The 23,840-nt window shown below is 35.5% G+C and overlaps 1 protein-coding gene and 1 pseudogene across 1 annotated transcript in view; both read left to right on the plus strand.

Annotated features, from left to right (window-relative positions):
• LOC150107016 (cell adhesion molecule Dscam1-like) overlaps nucleotides 1–23,840 on the plus strand; it is a 754,963-nt gene that overhangs the window by 68,255 nt on the left and 662,868 nt on the right. The gene's annotated exons all lie outside the window — the stretch shown is intronic.
• LOC150107017 (small ribosomal subunit protein uS11A pseudogene) lies at nucleotides 3,265–3,633 on the plus strand (annotated as a pseudogene).

Below are 23,840 nucleotides of genomic sequence, written 5' to 3' on the forward strand. Positions count from 1 at the left end.
ATCATCGAGAGTCATTGCACAGCTTCACCCTCTTATCAATAGGAATAGCAAGCTGGATACCACAATAAAACTGCTCCTTTATCAGTTGATGATTCGACCTATTATTATTTACGCGTCCCCAGCCTAAAGACACACTTCAAGCATAAATCCTCAAACTGCAGAGAGCACAAAACAAATGCCTACGCATGATTTTAAATGCGCCATGGTATATTAGAAATGTTCAACTTCATCGGGACACAAATATCCCCTACATCTACTCTTTCCTGCAATCTTTAGCAGTAAAGTTCTTCTCAACATCATCTTCACATCCAAATGAATTAATGCAACAAGCAGCAAACTATGATGAATCGGATTTCTTCAAATATAGAGACCTAAGGCCATCCTGGTTCCTAACAAGGATCTATAACTCCCACCCACTCGGGCAGAGCACTTAGCTCATAAACATTCCCCTACACAGTAATCTTATAGCAGGGATTATAAAAGAATTTTGCTTCACCATTATAGACAGTAACGTTTTGCGGGTTTTTTGCAGTGTATTTTGGTATCATGATATTTGCTACATGGCTGTAGAATACATTGAGGTGTGGATGCTTTTATTTTATATATTTTTGGATATTTGCTGTTTTCTTATATTTATTTATTGTTTGAATTCACATGCAATTATGGAATTAAGAGGAAATGAATATTTTTTAAGTAGTGCACTGCAAAATTCAACGTCAGTGAATTTTGGGATAATAATTCCAAAGAACAATTTAGATTGATCAAAGACTTTCCTATCATTCGACATCAAAAGTAGTTCGATTTAGGGTCAACTCGACACAGTGCAAGAAAGTTTGATAATGATTTGAATTCAAAATTTATAAAATTTTGAATACAAATAGCTAATTTATTAGCTTGTGCTATTACCAAAATAAGGTGACCTTTCTTGATAACTGTAGATGTTCTAAATAGGCTGATGACGTTATAGCAGACCCGGGCTTAGCAGCAAAACTCACTTTTTTATGATTGTCTGTGATTATCTCTCTACCTGTTGTTTCTTGCTTTCCAAATAACGTTTTTTTAAATCAGATGTGACACCATGATCAATTGTTTTTAGATTATTTACAGCTCCGTTCGGTGCCGAAAGCAACTGGTTTTAAAAATACTTGGGAGCTTCTTGTGTAGCATTGTTTTCAAGATGGTTTGTCGCTAATCGCTTTCTCCTTTCTCTCCTACACAAGAATCTTTGTAATTTAAGTCAGATAACTCCTCCAGAATCCTTGTAAGGCATTAACCTCACAAGTATCGCTAGAACTCATAATAACTTTCTGTTGGGCTTTTCAAATTGAAAATCCATACAAACACAATACCACATTGCACACACAGAGGAAGTAATCAACGCCCGTCCAGTTGTACGGTAAACGGGATCGATTTCACTCTTTATCTAACTAAATATCTGTAATTAGAGTGTGTCTGCGGAGGGTGTTAACGGCTGCAAGGTGTTTAGACAGAACTCTCCCCTCGTTAAATGCTTCTCATCCATCATCCAGAGACAGGTAACACGCTGTGACGCGAGGAGGTGACACCGTACGATCAAATGTTTATTTTAGCCGAGGAAGAGGATGATGAGACGATCTATCACGCCCGATGAAAAATGACTCCAAAAACGGCAAAAAAAAAAAGTTGTAACTCTGCTTTATTAATGGGCGACAAGAGGGACACTAAAAATCGCTTTTCTTTGAACACTGGGGGACGTTTAAAGTAGATAATCCACAAAGCGCAAGTCATGTGATAGAGTATTGTAGTCTCGTTCCCAGATGTCTTGGGAAAGTGTTCTCAAGAGGCAAATATTTTGCCTTCCGATCGATGTCATTGAAGGATGCGTTTTAGCCATCGCTTCGATAAATCGATAGTCGCTACGGAATTCAAATATGATAATTAAGATCAATAATAAGAAGGAGACCAACCTACTCGAGAATTTTTGTTCTTATTTTCTTAAACGGTTAATATCCAGCTCCAAGAAATAAAAAAAAAAAAAACATTTTAGCAGAAAACGTCTGATGTGGAAAGAAGACAAAATTTGCCATCAAGTAGAACACGTATGCTTCCAACAGACCGAGGAGGAAAAAAAACTTTTTCTTAAGAAAAGAGACTTCCAATGGACAGACATGTCACGATGTTTTGACAGACACTGATGACGATGTCAAGCGAAGTCGAGGATGAAATACGGAGCAATCGGCCGTAAGTTGGTTCTCCACAGAACGCCACATAGGCGTGCTGTAGGTGTGGTCCTCGGTGTTTGGAATGTTGTCAGGGAACTAATGACGGCGCGAGCCTCAGTGTCGTGTTGTGGCGATCTTTACGTTCGTCTTTTGTCTTTTACCGTAGGCGGCGGATAAGGTGGCCTCCTGGCGAGCTTTTGCATCTTTAACGACTCTCGTAAGTCTCCCAAATAATGACACACACACACACACACACACACGTGTGGTGTGTGTGTGTGTGTTTGCCGAAATCTGACCTGCGTTGAAAGTGACAACCCACACTTTGCATCACCATCAAAGTAGTGATCACTGCTCTAAATCAATGGTCTTCATCCGTTGCTATGGTCACCACTTGAACAAATGCAGTTATTTCTCAGTGCTCTTTTTTTTTTTTTTTTTCAAGTCGAATTTTTCATTCTGGTAACCTCACTCCTGCTCTGAACGGGTTGATCTGCATAGCACTTACGGGAATAAAAAAAAAAGTAAATATTTCAACCTAAATCACCAAGAGCTTTCTGAAACGACCTCACAGTGGAGTGTGGTTTTCGATTTTTAGCAAGGCATTATAATGTTTAAAAAAATACAATGTGTGTCAAGAAAAAAAATAAAAATAGTAGCCATATTATCCAGAACCAACTTCGGAAGTTTTATAACATGACATCTATTACTTGTGCAGTAATGTAGCGGTTTTTTTTTTCGGTGTTTGGAAAACTGTGAGTTGGATCAAAAAGTAAATAAAGGAGTGAAAACCAAAGGATGGTTTATCTTTCCACCGGAAGAATTCACCTCTTTCGTTGCTAACTCTCTCTCTTTGCATTACAAATTTGTTCCTACTACTGAAGCATCTTTCAAACGTACTTTGTCTTCAGAAAAATACTTTCTCATCGCGTGATTAATCGATATCAACATCAAATTTGTTTGCCTTTCAAAATTCTCTTAAATTGACGAAAAAAACCTGAATTCATTTTATCGTTCTGTTTTTTGTATGTGATCCTGTGAGATTTACTAATTTTTACGTCTTTGAATGGCACCACGTAAATGTAAACAACAGAAAGAAAAGCTAGTTGTTACTCTGAGACCACAATCCCGTGAAAGAAAAAACATATTTGGTTTAGTACATATTTATGCTAGTTTCAGTGATACTTTCCTGCATGTTACAGATTTCTCAGGAAGAGAAACTTGAAGAGAGTCACAAGTCGAATGAAGATAGAAGCAGATCGAGACGAAGCACCTCCCAATGCAGTTATGTTAGAGGCTCAAGATGTTGCAGAGAAAAGCACCTGGAGGCTTGGCCTGCACCGAAATGAAAATAGAAAGTATCGATGATGATGATACTCCTGTCGCATCAGACTGTATTTTCAGAAAGGGAGGACAGCATGGAAGACGCTCGTAAATATGACGATATTAAAAGATCTCCATCATTAAAGATTTTGAGAAAACAATAAAGATTGAATTCAGATGGATTCAGAAGACACAGTAGAATTGGGTAAAAAAATTGCGGCACAAGTTGAGTAGAAAAGGAAGGCTGTTTTTCATTTGCGTTATCATCATCTTGAAGAAGTATTCACAGTGTTGTACCTTGAAAAAAATATATATATCGTATGTTGTTGGTATTAGTGGTAACGTGGATGGAATAAAGGTGAGGTCATCCTGTTCTTCGTGCAGCTGCCCTTCTCGTAAAGACTTTCATAAACATCCATTCTGAAGATGAGATTTAAACAAGCAGTCAGTTGGTTAGAGTATGGATACATTATCCAGTAGGTCAGCCAGGTCGTCCTATTTTAAAATAACGAAAGTATTCTGAAAAACATTTATGTTGTGAATATACTTATTTGTTCAATGCGGTTGGTACTTCCGTCATTTTTCATTAAAAAACAGTTACAGAATTAAAATAAATAATACAAAACGTAAAAAATTTAAACTTATTATTAAAGGTATTACTGATATTAGAAGTGTATTCTTCTGAAGAAAATGTCGTGTAAAGATTTAAAATCGATGCACTGGTTCTGCAGATTACGATATTGAGATATTGGGAAATTACAATTACGTTGCACAGTACGGTACAGCGTTTAAATGTCTGGCAATCCTCAGACAACACACGCATTTTTCTTTCTGTTATAATGTTCATCCTAATACAGAGAGAGGCTTCTCTTTCTCTCTCTCTCTCTCTCTCTCTCTGCATTTACTTCTGTGTTTAGAAACATAAAAGTAAATTCACGCAAAAAGCTGCTGTGAATTTTACACTTTATGAATACGAATTTTATTTTATTTTCATCTGAAAAGAGAGAGAGAAGCATAAGAGCAATTGATGAGAGAAAATGAAACCACACTGCCTCCAAAAACGATTACTTGAGGTTATGGCTGGGTTTGACGAAGAAATATACTCTGGATACCAGAAGATTAAAATCTTTCATAAGTTTTAATCTTGTGGTATGGTGTCGTATGCACAAATTTAAGATCCATAATGAAATAAAGTATATGAGATTCTTTTCTTTTTTTAAAATTTTTGTTTGGTAATATACCTTAAAATGATATATCAATATGTATGCCATACAAACGTTTGCTTTTTCTCTTAGACAAATTAGTTTAATTAGTAACGACATTGCCATTTGGTTTATAGTACTCCAGTTCGAATCTCATTTAGGATACGAATTGATACATTGTAGTATCATTATTATAAACGTCATCGACTAGGGAAGGAATATTTTCTAGGCATTGTTTTAAAAAAAAAAACAGTTTACTTTACTTTTTTTTTCATCCCTTCATCTCAGAAAAATTGACCAATTTTATGACTATATATTAGATATATTAGATATATTAGATATCAGATCAGAAAACCTGAAAGAAATATTTATTACGAAACGTGAAACATATTCAACCAATTTCCTAATTCTAGAACTAAAAGAATACGCTATTTGGGAAAACAAACGGTGTAGAAAGTTTATTTATTAATTTTAATGGCATATATATTATTTAAATCATATCTTCATTTTACTTTATTTTATTAAAGTCATTAATATTTCTAAAATAATTTGAAAACAATGTCAAACTCCTTTCTATAATTTCTGCTTTTACATTATAATTTGATGTTTAATGTACTGTACTATCATTATTATTATGTCATCGACTAGAGTATGAATATTTTTAGTCATTGTTTTATCTTATTCCCGAGTTAAGTATTTTAATTTTTTTTCATCTCTTCATCTCAGGAAATTTGACCATTTTATGATATATTAGATGTGAAAGATATATATTATTAGGAAACGTGAAACATTTTCAACCAATTTGCTAATGTTAAAACTAAAAGAATACCGCTATTTGGGAAAACAAACGGTGTAGAAAATTTATTTATTAATTTTTAATGGTATATATATTATTTAAATCATATCAATCTCAATTGTACTTTATTTTATGAAAGTCATTAATATTTCTGAAATAATTTGAAAACAATGTCAACCTCCTTTCTATAATTGCTGCTTCTACTTTATAATTTAATGTACTGTAGTATCATTATTATTATGTCATCAACTAGAGTAGGAATATTTTTAATCGTTGTTTTATCTTATTCCCGAATTAAGTATTTTAATAATAATAATATCTACTTTTAATTTTTTTTTATATCTGTGAGGCGTCACTTCTAACCGTTTGTCCTCACTCTTAAAGAATTCCTATAATCAGCTCATTGAAAGTCGATCGCTGTTAAGTTCTTAAGTTCTTAAAAGAACTGGGCGATGGACTGAGTCCTTGACTCTTTATCCAGTCATCTGAATGAAGAAAATCTGTGTGGATGGAGTGTTATTGAGCTAAAAAGCTCTAGTCATGGCTGGATAACGGCAATAGCCAAGCCTCAGTTAAACCTTCATTGGCTACAGCATTGCCAGAAGCACTATAATTTCTATACTTACTTATAAAAGGTGTATTTATAAAACATAGTACATTACTTAAAAATAAAGTATTTGTTTAAATAATTAATATTATTTTCTAAAAATATAATATGTTTTTATATTTTATAGAAATTAATTAATTTTATTTCACAAATATATATTTCATTACCCCTGATTCTAGGTTACTAAACAACCGTACTAAAATGTGCTTTATAGTACATTATAACACATTTATTAACATGGTCTATAAGAGTTAGATAACGCATGTTTTAAAATGTAAGATAATGTAGAAACTCTTTTCTAGAAACCAAACACTGTACTTTTGCAAACCTCTAATAATTAGAGGGATATCATAGCGAACATTGCTGACTCAAGAAAGCATAAAATAATATGGCTAATTGTAGGGTGGAAGTCTATCTCCGTGGTTTAATTAGAAATGCAAAGAAAAAAAAAGAAAATTCGTTATTGAAAACAGAAATAAATTATATTAATAAAAAAAGAGAAATATATAAACAAAACTACAATATTTTTGTCAACATTCCATCTAGTAATTAAACTAATCTCCTAATAATATCGTTGATTGCCCTTTCCAATACTGAATTTGAAATCCACTATTTGTATTGTTTATGGTCGATCACAGCGTCCTCTTTAGAGCATGATAGACGGTTCTTAATCAAATTATTAAAATATGACCAATAAAATAATAATAATAAAAAACATTATTAAATTAGATTCTAGTAACATAATAATAGTTCATTATTATGCATAATAATAATAACGATTTAATAATATTTTACATAATTTCGAAGCCAATGTTTGGCTTTTATGAAGATGTTTTAGATGTCATTGAAGTATATGATTAGACTTCTAATAGTGTTTACTAGATATCTTTTTTGTTTATATGTTGACTGCTAATATTGATTATTGTTATCATGTGCACAGAGTTCCGATGTATGTAAAATTAAGATATTGTGATTATTAATACTTTCTGATACATTTATTCACAATGCTGAGTTTGAATAAGTATATAATTAGTGGTGTAATAATAATAACGACAACAACAATAATAATAATAATGCAATTCTAAATTCAACCTGGTCTAGTTATTTTGTAATACTTTATATGAAAGAGAAAGAAGTACTTTTATTTTATTTTTCTCCGTGTTCAGAGAATTCACGTACTAGTAGTATTTTCAATATTTTATTTTAGTATTTTTTATTGAGTTGAGCGAAGTAAGTAAGTGGTCCAAATATCACAATGACAAAATTTTATCAAAAGATTCAGAAAATAGCATTTACTAAAAATGAATCAAGGTTTTAAATTTATCTTACGAAAAGCAATTGAATTGTGATGAGATAAAAGTACATTTCTATGATGTAGCTTTGGTTTCACACTATTTGGTTTATAACGTAGGCTGTTCTTGCATGTTATCTATTTGATCAGAAGTTCACCACTTCATGTTACATATCTGGTTTTCTGAGAATTTATAGCATGTCATCCGATATGGATGCATCAACAAACAAGAAAGTGTCTACTTGCTTCAGAACATTCAAATGTTGTTTTAACAAAATTTCTCCTGGGCATATTTGATACCGAACTGCTACACTGTAGAAAGATTGTTAAAATAACCTTTCTCTACAGTTTATGTGAGTACACTTTATCAAAACAGGGATTCATCATTATTTTCTTGAAGATACAAATCAAATACAGAAGGGGATATTTTGTCCCTTTACATTAAAACGGAAAGGTGGAAATAAAAGCACAGAATGACGTCTCGAGATTCTGATTGCTTTTGTATTTTATTTTATTGATAAGTTTGTAAATATTCCAAGCCGCTAACCCGAAACAATAAATAAATAAAATACTAGAATCAAAATGTTTATTGAATTCTACTAAAATTTTGATAGGAATTCGTACAATCCTTTATATTATTGTCATTGTTGAAAAGACCCGGGTTCGGATCAGAGGTCGATGAGGAGATGAACCTGTCTAGAGATTTTAGATAAATTTAGACATACATATATATATTTATTGTATTCAAAAATATATAAATATTTCATATATTTTTACAATATTTTATATTTTATACATATAATATTTTATATGTATAAAATATTTTATATATTTAATAATAATATATATGTATAAAAATATATATGTATATGTATATATATATATATATTTAAATACAATATAAATTCATTCGATAAACTCATAGTTCTCAATATAGTATATATATCAGAACTATGATTGTACTACTAGTAACAGTATTTCATGTGTCCGTGAATTTGAAGCAATCTATTATGAATTTATGTGAGTGCACTTTATCAGAACAGAGATTCATCACTATTTTTTGAAGATACAAATCAAATACAAAGAATTTGGAATCTAACAAGATGAATTACATAGTAGGGTGTTATTACAGACCTGGTGGATCGGTTGTTAGTGATGAAGAAATTCATCACCAAATAGAAAAGATGAGCGCGTGCGAAAAGAGTAATCATAATCGGTGATTTTAATTATCCAAATATTGTTTGGGTAGCAGTAGAATCTCATGAGAAGAATGAAATGCATCTATTGAGCTGTTGGAGGACAACTTCTTCAAGCAGCATGTGACAGAAGGAACTCGAGGGCAAAGAGTGTTAGATTTGATTATGGTGTCAGAGGTCATTTCAGTTAAAGACGTAACTATTCTGCCTCCGGTTGATGACAGTGATCATGAGGTACTCACTTGGGAAGTGACTATGAATGTTCCATTCAAAAATGGTAACATGCTGACCTACAAAGTAGGAAATTATGACCAACTGAGGAGAATACTGAGTTCAGTGGAATGGGATCGGTTGCTGGATGGGAAGATTATCGACAGTGCATGGGAAGCACTTAAAAAATACTTAAATTATGCGGTATAAGAATGTGTCGCGAGAGTTAGAAGAATACATAGAGTAGGAATTAAATGGATGTGTAATCTTATTAAGCAAGAGATTCGTAAGAAAAGGATGATGTGGAAGGAAACCCGTGTGCATAAAGATGACGTCCGTTATGAAAATTATGAGCAGCAGGCTAGAATAGTCACAACTGTTGTACGGAAAGCAAAGTCTGAGTATGAAAAGAAACTGGCTCTACGTGCTAAAGACAACGTACAAGAATTCTCTCGATATGCTGCAAGTAAAAGAAAGAATGAATATGAAAGAATAACTCTTCTAAATCCAGATGGCGTGAGGGTTACAGATTCAGAACAGGTTGTTCAGCTAAGTGCCCATTTTGCTAAAAGCAATCAACCTGGTGTATGCAACACTGAGTTCACTGCTACCTCGTCTGAAAAAACTCAGGTGTATGAAGAGGAGGTATTGCAGCTGTTGTACAAACTGAATAAGAATTCAGCAATAGAAACTGGTGGAGTATCAGCACAGGTGCTAAAAGAGTATTCAGCTGAACTGGCTTTCTTTGACAAGGCTATATAATTTTATTATCAGAACAGGGAAGATTCTGCAGGAATGGAAAGAATATATGGTTATCCCATGGCATAAGGGTGGTGCAAAGACCGATCTATCCAACCAAAGGCCAATCAGTATCTCAGGTGTGGTGGTGAATTTGGTTAGGATTCTCATTCTGAAATAGGTTGACAGAGAATCTCTACTTTGCAATGAACAACATGGGTTTATTAATGGAAAGTCATGTTTTAGCAACTTTCTCACATTCTATAACAATGTTACCATTGAACTAGACATGGAGAATGGATACCATGATAGTTTTGGATTTTGCTAAGGCTATTGACAGCACGGAAGACTGTTGCATAAATTGGAGAATATGAGTTTAGATTATAAAATATTAGGGTGGTTAAGATTACAGATATCAAAAAGTGATATATCGGGGATGTGAGTCTGCAAGATTTAAAGTAACTAGTGGTGTTCCACAACGATCAGTCCTTGATCCACTGTTATTCTATCTGTACAGTAATGATATTGAGAAGTACGTATAGCTATTTCTGATGATGCAAAGATAGATTGAGTAATCAGGAATGCTGCTGATATGCAGTACTTGCAGAATAATTTGAATAGACTGGAATTTTGTGCATGCGAAAATGGGTGTCAGTTCAATGTCAGTAAATGTAAAGTCATTCACTTTGGCGTGATTATATAGCTAATGTCGTATTATGTTGGTGAGATTATGCTAAAAGAAACTGATCAGGCTAGGGATCTTGAAGTGTTAATAAATAGCAAGTTGAAGTTCAGGGCCATACAGTTGTATTTGCAATCAGCAAAGATTGCAAATACAACTCAAAAGATAATTGCAATGCTAAACGAACGTTCTGTAAAGATAAGGATGTCATTTTGTCTCTTTACAAGGCCTTGATAAGACCTCACTTATTGTGCGCAGGTCTAGTCTCCTGATTTCCGTTGTGATTCTGGAAATATATTGGAGAGAGTACAAAGGACAGTGTTAAAAATGATATCAGGATTGTGGAATACTGATTATGAAGACAGATTGAGAATTTGTAGACTGCAGATACTAGCAAACAGGAGAAAGAGGGGTGATAGGATTGAGACTTACAAACTTCTGAAAGGGTTATACAGAATTTCAATTGATGAAATTTTTCAATTCATGGAGGGTGGGGAAAGAACGAGGGGAACCTTGGAAGCTGAGAGGCCGCCAAGAAGGGTGTGAGGGCTAGATTTTTCTTTCAGAGGGTGGTGCGTGATCGGAATGGATTGCCGTTGGATGTTGTGAGTGCAAGCAGTTTGAATGAATTCAAGAATAAGTATGATAGTTGGTGTGTGTAGTATGTGGCCTCCTTCGATGAGTCCCTGACTCCCTGGAGGTCAGGTCTTTCTTTAATATATTTTAATTTTTTTTATTACATTGCATACATTTGTTACAGTTATTACATACATTTGATTACATATGATACTTACATTACGTAATTTGTTTACATGTGGTTATTATAATAATAATATTTATAAAGAAATTTCAATTCTTCATAGCGCTTCATTCTATAATGGGAGTACTTCGTTTCGTTTAACTGTGAACTGTTACAAGGCTTCAAAACTTATTTATTTTGAGCACCTATTGGTTTAAGGTGAGTAACCCGGTGCATAAGTTTTGCTGAATTTACCAACGCCTTTTACCTCAAGCAGTGAATTTTGAAAAGGATCCGGTGAGTGATCAGTAGTTCATATCGGCTGAACACATTCCCGGATCTTTTCTTAGCCTTCGCACTCCTGAATGCTAACATTGTCAAATTCCTTGATATCTTCATTTTTAATATGACTCTGCCATTGATGCTGTTTGATCAATCGTTTTTTTTTTTTTTCTAACCGATCTCTCAGATCTGTTAATTAAATTTTGTTTGAATGCTGTCTTTTATACAGATACTTCAGTAATTTGGCTAATTTCTGTTTTATCTCATATAAATGTATTCATTTAACTCTCTCTCATACAAACTTTGCATATTCTTTTGTTCATGTCCATATTTAAATTGCCACCTTCACTAAAAATTGCGTCTTTTTTAAAAGGGCTGAAATACTTCACTGATTCTATCTCCATTCAGAAAATATAATTAACTTCTTTCCTGTTCTCGTCAGTTTTTAGTTTTAATCTTTCTATTGTTGATTTTCATCCCAAATAAGGCATTCGGTTAAATACTCCTATTTCACATTAGATTTAATGCCACTTTCGTTCGTAGGTGATTCATCAACAGTGGAGATAGCGTGAACTGTTTAATTAATTAATTATTTTTTTAAATGCAAAACCCACCCAATAAAGTTTTTGCATTTAAGTTTTTATTTTTATTTTATTTTCCTAACTTCGCACTGAAAACAGTGCTCCATATTATGGTCCGACGGGATTCGAGAAGTCATTCTCTAGTAAGTCTGTCATGCCCCCAGGGTGCTCAGGGCAAGGCAAGCAATGAGAGCATCCTGAAATCAGCACGAGAGTCTAAAGCTTAGTAAGTCCACTGCTGAAGTACATTAGCATTAGTGCCGTGGGTAAGATCTTGTACAATTCACTACAGGTGTCGAATAAGCATTCTTTCTGTATTATTCAATTCCAGCTGCTGAATTTCAACTTCAATATGGACCACGTATTGCTTTATACAATTTTATTATTATTAATAAGGGCAGATTTTTCCGATAACACTGAACAATGAGCTACCATAAGAGACAAACACAATGCTCACAGGGAAAACTTTCTCTTTTATTTTTATGTACTATTTACTTTTTCTCTAATATCTCTTTTTTTTTCTCTCTCTCTCCTCTTCTCACTATTTTTATCCGACTAACTTGTCTTCTCTTTATTTCACAGCGCTTCGGATCACTTTATTTCCAGTTCTTTTACTCTCCAGTTCCTTTTCGCCTGCCCCCCCCCCTCCTTCCTTAGGGTGTTAATAAACGGCAGTGTTCGGATTCACCTGACTGAAATCAATCGCACAGCAGTGTATATTACTGTGCACTTCACTGCGACTTAACCCCCTTGCCCTCCCCCCCTCCCCCCTGTTCTAACGGCGACCTGCATTTGCAAGAGTAGTTTGAGACGGGCACGCATGTTGTTGCAGGCCTGACAAGGGATCACTTCCTTAACGCGACCCGAGGTAGCGAAAGGAGCACGGAGTGTTGTTAACATTCAGCTCACGTGAGCGAACTAATAGAAGGTGACTTGTAACACGGAATCGATTGAAATTCAACACTTCCGTCTGATAGAATTCGGCAAATCCGTGTACTTCTGAGGCAGAAAGGACTTTGGAAAAGCGATTGAGATAAACCACAGAATTGTTAGCGAGTTACAAAACGAAATAAATCAGAGGCAGAAATTTTCGCCGAAGCTACGGAAAATTAATCTTGCGGTCCGAATCCGTTATTAATATTTTCTGCAAACAGAAAATATTAATTGAAAAAAAAGTTGCTATTGAATAATGTATTATTTTGTACATTTATAACTTTTATTCACTATACTTGTGGCTTCTAGTGATCTATTTGAATTCCACTGGTCTATTGTATCTTAACCTGGCGCTGGTGAGGTAGAAAAATGTAACAAAAGTGGTAAAGTGGGGTCCCACAGACCCACCCAAATAATGTAGTGTATTAGAAATCCATATTTTTTAATCAATATTAGTGGATTCTTCCTCACAGTCTTGTTCTGTATCAGACTCATGGTTACTGACTAATTCTAAATCAATTTCACTATCATTATCTCCGCTAAAGGGCTCCTCGTCTGTCAAAGCGTCATCTGTAAGTTAACGTAACCTCTGTTCTTACTGCTCGTAACTCATCTGGTAAAAAAAAAAGATATTATTCTCAAAACACCCTCTAAATGTTTACGAAAACGTATTTGCTTATAGTTGGTATGTAAAAATAGAGACGACACAGCAGTAACGATAATATTTTAGTAGAATATACATGAAAACAACTCACGTTTCGGAAGTAAATATAGTCACACTTTTGGTAAGGTGGGGTCTGGTGGACCCCAGCACACTTTACACCTCTGCACACTAAACTCGCTTGCGTGCAACAGCCTGTCGTCTATGGCGTCGAGTAGCGGGTTACGAAAGGGAAAGCAACACTGAGGCATGACTCACTGCCACGCGTTGTTAAAAAGTTATAGTCAATTTAAAATCTTTGGGATTTGTGACACCAAATGAATTTCACTTCTTTTGTTGGCCGTATGAATTCTAGTCTTACATTACATCTTTACTCAAAGAGAAATATTATTATTATTTGATACTACATCGCTTTCGATAACTGAAAAATCAGCGACTTTTAAAAGCGAACATAATAATAGGGTTAGTGTTCGCTTTTAAAAGTCGCTGATTTTAGTTTGGGTGTGTGTGTGAGGGGAGATTAGCGAATCGAAAACTACAAGAACCCTTTGGGATGGAAAAAAACTGTATTAGAATCTGGTCTGAGCAAGTTTTCTAGAACTGTTTTTTAATTGAGAATTTTGCGCTGAAAGACACGAATATGATCACAGTTGCCATTATATTAGTTGTAAATATAATTGAGGAACCCTATTCAAAATTGAGGGAACACTTCACAAAGAAGGGAAAAAGTGACAGAAACCAGCATTGCCATCGCAAACGTATATCTTTCATAGTTGGAGGTAATGCAAACAAGACATTTAGGTGATAGATGTCTTGTTTGCGAATCAAGGGATCCAGTTTCTGTCCCCTACCCCCATTCGAGCAGTAAAATTCTGCAGGCTGACCGCTGGATAGTACACGGGATCACACCAGTTGTAACTAATCTGGAGGCTTTCCGATCAGCCAGCGTCAAATCATGCAACCATATTTTGCCAGTTCGTGGCTGCAGGGAGACCAACTACATTGGCTGCAGAAGACACTGTCGAGGACACTTATGGACAGGAGACCGAGTTCCCTCTGTGTGGGCGGTATGTTTGCTTTGCGAGTCTGCCACCTCTCACTGCATGGTCCACTTCCTTTTTATCTCTTCCTCACCAAACACAATGAACCACAACCCAAAGAAATGTGATATCCACTTCAACAACATCCGTGGCCTAAACAAAAGTCTAAACGATGTGCACCACCAACTACCGTCATCTAAACCAAAATCACTATCCCAACCCAAACAGCAACTTCAACAGCCACTGTCCACCCCAACTGCCCGAACTACACATTATACAGCTCTTTTCAGCACGAGGGCGGCACTTATGCATTCACCAGAGCCAATATACTGTGTCAGAGACTCACTGTTTTGTGAGTCTCACAGATCACTGTTTGATCTGTTTTGACTCAAAATACTAAATCAACAAGCCCTTTTCCTATGCTATCTATCTATCGCTCTGCAAACTCCGTCAACCACTCTGACTTCTTCAACTATCTCTCTCTCTAAAGCTCGACTTTTTGCAGTCGAAATACCCCAACAGTGAGGTCATCCTTCTTGGGGACTTCAAGATTCACAAATCATATTGACTTCCTTTCTCCAGTTTCACCTATCAAAATGCTGAGGTGTTTGCTACAGCAATGACCTATTCCTAACGATCTCGTCCATGCCAACGCACTTGACCTCTTCCGAACAAGTTCCTCTTCAAAGTACTGTATACTGTAGTTGGCAGTTCTCCTCTTGGTAACTCTAACCACAAAATCATACAAATTTCTTTTGCACAGAAATACCTTCACCTACCAGTTCACAGTCTCGTGTCCTTTGGCGCTACAAGAGTGCTAACTGGTAGAACGTCCGTGACTTCAATTCCTCCTTCACATGGATCGACTACTGCTTCAGTTCTTCTGATCCAAACACCTGCTCAAACAAAATGACAGAAATAATCCTCACAGAAATGAAGGCTTTCATCGTTTATTCCACTTCTAATTCTCAGCCACCATCCAAGGCGTGGTTCTCACCAATAGTGTGCCAATGCTATATAAGAAAAACCTCCGCTTACCACCATTTGCTCAAGACCAATCTTGCCTATACTACAGCTCGCAACATTTGTAAAATAATGATCACCAATTCCAAGTCAAACTTTAAAAGGGCCAAATAATGCACATTCGCCTTCTGCCCAAATGGCAGTCACTCCTTCTGGTTCCTTTCCAAGGCCACTGGGCGCAACTTCTGACCACACAGCTTTCTATCACTCTCACATCTGAAATATACTGTAGTTACCTCACCTAAACATAAGGCCAACTCACTGGAATCACTCTTCTTTCCCAATTCCTGCATTGATGACGTGGGCAAAGTTCCTTCCATTCCGACAAGAAGAGCTCCCTTCATGTCTCCCATAATCTTCCGATAAAAAGAAATCCAAAAGATCCTTAATAACCTGAACACAAACAAGGCATCTTGTCCTGATGTCATCCAACCTACTGTGTTAAAAAATGTGCCCCAGAACTACCTCCTATCCTGTATTGCCTCTTCAATATATTCTAGTGAGCTGGCATCTACCATACAACATGGAAATAGGTCCACATCCAGCCCATCCCAAAGAAAGGTGCTAAAAGTTAACCAACGAACTACCGTCCAATTTCTCTCACTTCTGTTCTCTCTAAAATTATGGAGAAGGGCATCAAAAACCTACTCTTGAACCACCCAACTCTTGAACGTACCAACCGATCTTCATACCAACATACCAACTCGAGTGGCAGTATGGATTCTGCCACTCGAGATCTACAACTGATCTCCTTGCTTTCACCAATCACCTCTAGACTCACGCCATGTAAAATTTGGAGAAACTCACATGGATGCCCTCGACATTTCAAAGCCATTTGATCGGACTTGGGCTTGGCATAGCAGCCTACTTAACAAATTACCGTCCTATAGTCTGCCTTCTTCATTCTGCAAAGGGATCGCCAACTTTCTCACTGGTCACTCGCTGCATGTCGTGGTGGACGGTTTCCTCTCCTCATATTTTTCCACCAATGCAGAAGTATCCCAAGGTTCTGTTCTTTCACCCACCCTCTTCCTCTTGTATTAAATGACATGCTCTCTTTCTCTCTCTCTCTCAGACTTCCAATAATATCCATAGCTCTGCTGACGACATTACACTCCGTTCTTCATTTTCATTCGATAAGCCAAATTTGTAGTGCTCAAGTATTAGAATCCTCCACATCTACCATGAACAGTGACCTGAACTCAAATCTCCTAGCTATATCCCAGTGGGACAAGGACAACCTTGTAAATTTCAATACCATCAAAACCCAGTTTTGTCTAATCTCCCGCATGAAATAGCTCGCATCCCTCTCAATTAATTTCAGTAATACTAAGATATCCAAACACGATCAGATTTCTCTTCTTTGACTGACCTGCACCTTTGACCTTTCCTAACACAATCACATTTCAACTGTAGCTTCCACAGCTGTCAAAAAACTTGGTGTACTTTTTCGCTTAAATCACTATTGCACACCTTCACAGCTGTTCACCCTATACAAAGCCCAAATCCGCCCTGCCATCGAATATTGCTCCCATACTTGGAATGATGCACCAAAATCCTCCCTAATATTGCTCTATTCTATCCGTAGAGGATAGAATAGAGCAATATTAGGACAATCCATCTAATTATTGATCCCTCTTTGGCAGACCTTTAGTTTTTGCTTTGTATCTCTTTTACAGATACTTTCATGGACAGTTATCTGCTGAATTCGCCACTATTAATCCCCCGCTCTACTCTAAAATCATTGAAAGAAAAGCCACTGCTAACCAACACTCTTTTACAGTCCATCTTGAAACTCACGGAACCAACTTCACTGCCTCCTCCTTCATCCCATCTACTTCTGTTCTTTGGAACAGCCTCCCCCCCCCCTCTGGCTAAAGACAACAACCCTCACCTTTTCAAGCAAAATGTGAACAGATTATTCCTTTCTTCTATTCTTCTTGTCCATACACGGCACTTGTGTGCTATAAGTTCGTGTGTGGATCAGATATAAAAAAAAAGAAAGAAAAGAACAGAGATCTGAAGTAGATGAGGCATAGTAGAGAAATCAGCGCACCTTAGCAGAGTAGAAATAATAGATAACAATTATAAATAAGGGATGAAGACAACCCTAAATGAGTCATATCTCTAGCTTGAGATAAATTTGTGACTTCTTTGTAGCATTACACAAGAAAGACACGAAGGAAAGTTCCATCAAAATGTGAAACTCGATTTGTTCCTAAGAAGGCAAAGTTTTGTCGATGTCCACGCTATTCTTTTATGTACTTTTTGACATTTATTTGTACCGAAAGAAACATCGGAGTCATTAGATGGCACTAAAACATTTTCCTGTTCGGAAACAATCAGGAAAACGTAGCATGATAGTGGAAAATATTCACAAATAGGATTTATCGTTCCAAAGTCATTGATAAAAAACAAAAGCTTTCTTCTGTTTGGGAAAGCATTTTATCAACTGCTTAATACCTTTCATTCGCTAACAGCAGGGACCGTTTATCTGTGAGCGTGTACAGGATACGAGGTGCTGAAATTTGTCTACTTTCATTACGTAAATGCATTTCTTCTTCGAAAACTTTTATATTGTAAGCTGATCGGCTGAAAATCCTATTAATATTAGCAACGGTGAATGCATTTGCGCATTCCATGCGTGCCACATAAATAATAGGATTACCTAAGAAATATGAACCGTCATTGTTGCAAGTAACCTCGATCCCAGACCTGCTCTTTCAATAATTGAACACACGATAAGCTTTTTCTCCTTTTTGACAACCAATAATTTCCATCATCTCCCAAACTCTAAGCACGATAAGGAAATTGAAGTAACAATATTTTTTTTTCTTTCTTTCTATCTCTTTTGCACAGTCTTCCTTTCATTGGAATTCAGTACCGAAACCATATCGGGAGTAGTCTGAATGCTGTGCTAATGAAAGTGATTGAATAGCAACGAAGCGGGGTTGCTTTATGCGAAGAAATTTCTCGCTAAAGCAGTCGGTGGAGAATGCTACTGTTTGTTTGCACAACAAAGTATCATCTCTTTTAAAAAAATTCAAACAAGATGTAATAGAATTACAAACAAGGTGTAACAGTATAAATGGAAGTTCATGAGCTTCTTTGGGAATCATTTCAATAAGATTTATATTAATTTTGTTGCTTTATTTTCAATTTTATACTCAACGTGTTTACTGTTTCTTTATAAAAATATTGTTCTTCAGTTTCGTCATGAATTTCATTGTTCAAAGTATCCTAACATTTTCTAGAACCTTGAAGTGAGTTAAGGGAGCGGGGGAATAATTAAAAATACCGAAATAAAGTATTTCGGAGGTGGCTATGTCTTTGAAGACAAGGACTAGTTACTTATGCACCCTCTGTCCATAAAGAAACCGAACGTTTCGAAAATAGAAGAAACTAGTGGCGCCACCTGTTGTGTTTTTTGTTGTCGAAAGTGGCAACCTTCATTAGTGTTGTATCAACTGTTTATGACATTTGTTTCATTAGAAGCCGAGTTATAGTGCCAAGAGTGACAGTGTGTTTTGACGAACGGTCGGTCGTCACGATATTCATGCCGTACGCGACGAATGCTCGCTATCAATCGCTTCAAAACTTCGACATAAAACTCACTATTGACCGTTTGGCCAGAGAGAACGAATTGTGGATAATGCCCTTCGAATCGTAGAAACAAATCAGCATTGTCTTTACTTTTGACTTCTCCAAGCGACTTTTTTTTCCAGATGTCCCTCTTCTGGTGGTCTCCACTCACCACTCTGGCGCTTTGTTTCTGACTCATACTCAAAACACTACGTTTCGTCACCAGTAACGATCGTTTCAAGGAAGTTTGAGTCCTTACTAGCAGTGCAGTTTTAATGAGGTCCTTGCAGTGTCCAATTTGATACATTTTTTGGTCGTCGGTGAACTTGTGGGGAACAAACCGGGAATTCAATTTACAAAAGTCCAAACTCTCGATCAAAATGTTCTGCACAGTTGATTTTGGAATCCCCAATTCATCTTCAATCAATCTCACGGACGATTTCGGGTTTTATTTAATGAAATCACGCACTTTTTGGATGTTAACTTCGCTCAGTCCAGTTTTTGGACGGCCCGGTTTTTCGTCGTCCTCAAGCGTCTCAAGACCACTTTGAAATCGCTTAAACCACTCGTAAACTTGAGTACGGATTCGCATTCATCACCTTATGCTCTTTGAAGCATTTGATGCGATTGGGTAAAACTTTTACCAAGTTTAACGCAAAAGTCAATCTCAGAACAGATGGAACCACTAAGTTTCTTCTATTTTCGAAAAGTTCGGTTTCTTTTCGGACAGAGGGTGTATTCACAAAAAAGAAACAAATAAAACTTACAATTTGATTGCACTTTTCAGAAAAAACAAATACTTACCTGATTCCATCCTATAAGACAATTCGACCATCTTTTCAAGTACCTTCTATTTTTCAGACATTCTAAATGGAAAATTCATGAATTAAAAAGAAGAAATCTTTAAAAAACTTCGATATATTTTGGTGTTTTTCGGAACTGTGGGGACGCAACCAAATCCTTTGTTATTTGGTGTTGAAAGAACGGAATCTCTCTCTTTCTTTCTCTCCCTCTCCCGGGCTTTTCTTTCTTTCAGAGTGCTTTTATAGGTCGTACCTGCCCTTCAAGCTATAGTTTGGTAAAGAAAGACTACAAAGAAGTGCAAAAAAAAAAAAAAGTTGCCTGCAATGATGGTAGTCCCCGTTGTCCTCTGCGTTGCCATGTTGCGTGTAGATAGTCAGTCTCAAGTAGCCTCAGGATATAATGTTCCTATTTCCTCCATTTTATTCTTGATGCTTTTCATCGCAACTTTTTCAACCTTTGTTGGAGTGAGTTTGATCCTTCTGCAAAGTGCAGACCATTTCTGTTGTTCAATTCGGACTGAAAAATCAAACGCGATCCTTTTTTACTTTTTTTTTTCCCGATCCATCCCTTCAATTTTCTAATATTAGTTCATCCTAATAAAGGTGAAAAACAAGTAGGGGAAAAAAAACAGTACATCTCATCTCTTTACGCTGTTGCTACTCATGTTCTATTCATTTGATAATTTAGAACAATTGATGAATATTTTTTTTTGTTCAATAGCATATATTTATAAATGAAATAAAGAAGGAGTATGCATTTAACCACTCTTGGAAAGTCATAAATGTTTCTGAATAAAATATACGAGTATATAAAAGTACAAGACACTCATAGCAGATAAGGCGTGGTTCGTAGGATTGTCAGAGTTAGCAATGCAAGACTTTAATCTACAAATAAAGTGAAATATCTGGTAATTGGTGGTTTAAGACGCTATTTCTACCGTCTTTTGTAAATAACACTTCTAAATATGTCGTTTGATGTTGGAAATAAATACAGAATTTTTTTTAAATTGACTGCTATCCGATTTTCAGTGACAGAGTAGAGTTTAAGGTCATTATTTGTGGTCAAACTGTTTATTTTCTCCAAGTTCTAAGATTTAATTTTCGTATTTAGGTCCATATATATTTCTTTTCTATATCTAACTACATCCGTTCTTATATTCCCAATGATTCGTGTACAATCACCTAGTTCTCAGGTAGGCCTTACCCCTATTACCTTCTAAATGTAATCTAACGCATTATTGTCTCAATTTCAGATTTACTTCCAAAAACTCCGTTTATGACTGCAGCTCTCAGTCGAATGAAGTATTTTCACCCGACTCTAAATTTTATTTCAATTAGTATATGCATTACAGAATTTATTTTTGGCTAAGATAATTAATTTTTTTTCGTTGTATTTTTCTCTACATGAATAAAGGGTTGTGTTGCATTTTCCCCTTTAACTATGAATTTGAATTGTCATTAAATCAACAAGGTATTTTTATTTAAGTTATAATAACGGTTAAATATTCCATTAATATGGTTAAACATTGCATTGGTAGTTCGTTACAACTTGTAGTCTTTTAATATCATTTCCGTTTCGTGTCATCTCTTCATCTGTTTTCAGGTCGGGATGATGAGATATTTTCGATTGTTTTTGCTGTGAGCGACCCCAGTTTTCTCTATTGTTTTTATTTTCTCATGAGTAGTAATATCATAACGTTTCGTGTAAGCTAATAACATATAATGTCTTTTACATATTTTATGTTAATTCCATCGGGAAAAGCTGCAAAAGAAATATACCATAACAAAAGCAGAGCAAAACTCAGAACATTTATTCTACAGCAAGAAGAATGTCAAGACGCAAAAGTAACTTGACACTCTTTACATTCGATATTGTAAAAGGATGATTTTCAATAAAAATCTTGGCAATAACAATAACATGAACTCTCTTAAATTCAGTTACAAAAATTCAACACATGAACATAAAGCACAGATGATTTACCATCTATCGAATGTCCTTCGTTCAGGAAGATTTGCAAAACTAGTTCAATCAACTATCATCGATTTTAATTTCAGCCTGGCATCCCGAGAGGCATTGCTTCAGGAGAAATTAAACTTATGGTCTGTTTGTTCTATTTATATGTATAAATGTGCGTGATCTCACGTATTGTGAGATCCTCAGGGACTGAAGAGCCAATGTCATGCTGACCTTTTCGAGTGCGGTAAGGCGTGTATTTTCCAGCCAGCATTATAAAGGCAGGAACAACAACGAACGAGGTTGTTTCGCCAGAAATATAGGAAGCTAAAAATCTCTCCGAATTTTAGAGACTTGACACCGAAGACTGCTGTAGCAAGAACAGTTGCAACAGTTCGGTAGTGTGGCATTTCTTAGAACCTTTAAAAGAGAGAATATGAAGCGTATGATTGGTCATAAATCACGGTATATCTGAGAGCATTGTAATAGTTGCAGAAAAAACAGAGTATTGACTTTTGACTCTGTGTTGAATAACTGTTACTCTCTCTGAAGCATGCGTAATACCTTACAAAACGGAGACCAAAATTTAGATGTCATTAGCTAGCAAAAAATTGCAGATATTAGAAGGAAAAATATGTTGTGTTATAAACAAAAATGTTAACGCAGATATACATTCATAAGTGCATTATTCACTGCCTTTCATTGCGGTGTTGTGTGTATATATGCAAAACAAGTAAGTATAAAGAAAGATTTTTGAATTATATATTGAAAAAAAATGTATATGAGAAAGACAAATGGATACCGGAGGGTTTGGATAAAGGCTTAAGAGACTTACAGTTCCATAGTTGTATTTCTTCCATTCAAAAGAGTTCGTGTTTGCGGTGTCTGAACTTACATTGAAAGGCTTTACTGCCACACGACAGCACAGCAGTAAAGAATATATGCGATATCTGGCAGTTCGTAAATCATTCAAACAAATCGTAAACAGAGATAGACTTCTTTTACAATTTATAAGCTATTTAAATTCAAATCGTAACAAGGGACAAAGAATATAAAACTAGAATAGTTTTCTATTTTAATATTTAATTACTGTTCAACATAAAAACGACGTCCTCTGGTGGCATTCATTTAAAGTAGGGCGGTGCTATTGGAAATTGCAAAATCTCTCGATCAAATAAACAATTGACGAAAGAATAACATTTCGTTGTGCCATAAAAACATATTTGGAGATGCGTTTTCTCACGAGCTTCAGAATTACGTGTATTCAAGTTATAAAGTATAGTAGGAAGTTTTTTTTCCTTTTATGAAATCCGAGTTATTAATCACATATTTTCTTTATATAGCGTTTTCTTCTCTGTTTATGAGAAAATTTACTTGGATAGCAAAAATTCGTTGTTATAAATAGAGATCGTAATGGTCAGTCTCTTGGTTAAAAGAGAACCATTGCACACCATTTATTATCTTAATAATTGAATGATAAATAATATTTTAGTACATATTTCAAACTAGAAAAGGTACGAATCCAGAGGGTAGTAGATGACAATGCTATAGCCAATGAAGTTTTAACCGAGGCTTGGCTATTTCCGTTACCCCGCCACGACCAGAGCTTATAGCCCAATAACACCCCCATCCAGTATCCATACATTTTCTTCTACGAATATAGGGGAATATGAAAAACATTCTTGCTTCACCTATCTAGCCAAAAAAATAAAATAAAATAAAAATTTCAACCTAGAATAATAAAGTAAAAATGCAAATGAACATCATTAGTTGATTTGTATGTATGCGCGTATGTATATATAATCATTAGTTACATTTACTCGGTGATTAGTTATGTTCATCTTTTTTTGACTGCCTAAAACCGAGAAAATAGATAAGTTCATTTAATGGAGCACACAACACGTTTCGTCAAAACGACTTCTTCAGCTGTGGTAACACTTAAAGCAAATTAAAAAAAAACATAAAAAACCATATAAACACTGTGCTATTGTAATAACAG

Source organism: Typopeltis vanoorti, chromosome 5 (assembly GCF_054136105.1).
Source record: "Typopeltis vanoorti isolate ZY-2024b chromosome 5, IOZ_Tvanoo_1.0, whole genome shotgun sequence".
In the NCBI taxonomy this organism is placed as follows: Eukaryota; Metazoa; Arthropoda; class Arachnida; order Uropygi; family Thelyphonidae; genus Typopeltis; species Typopeltis vanoorti.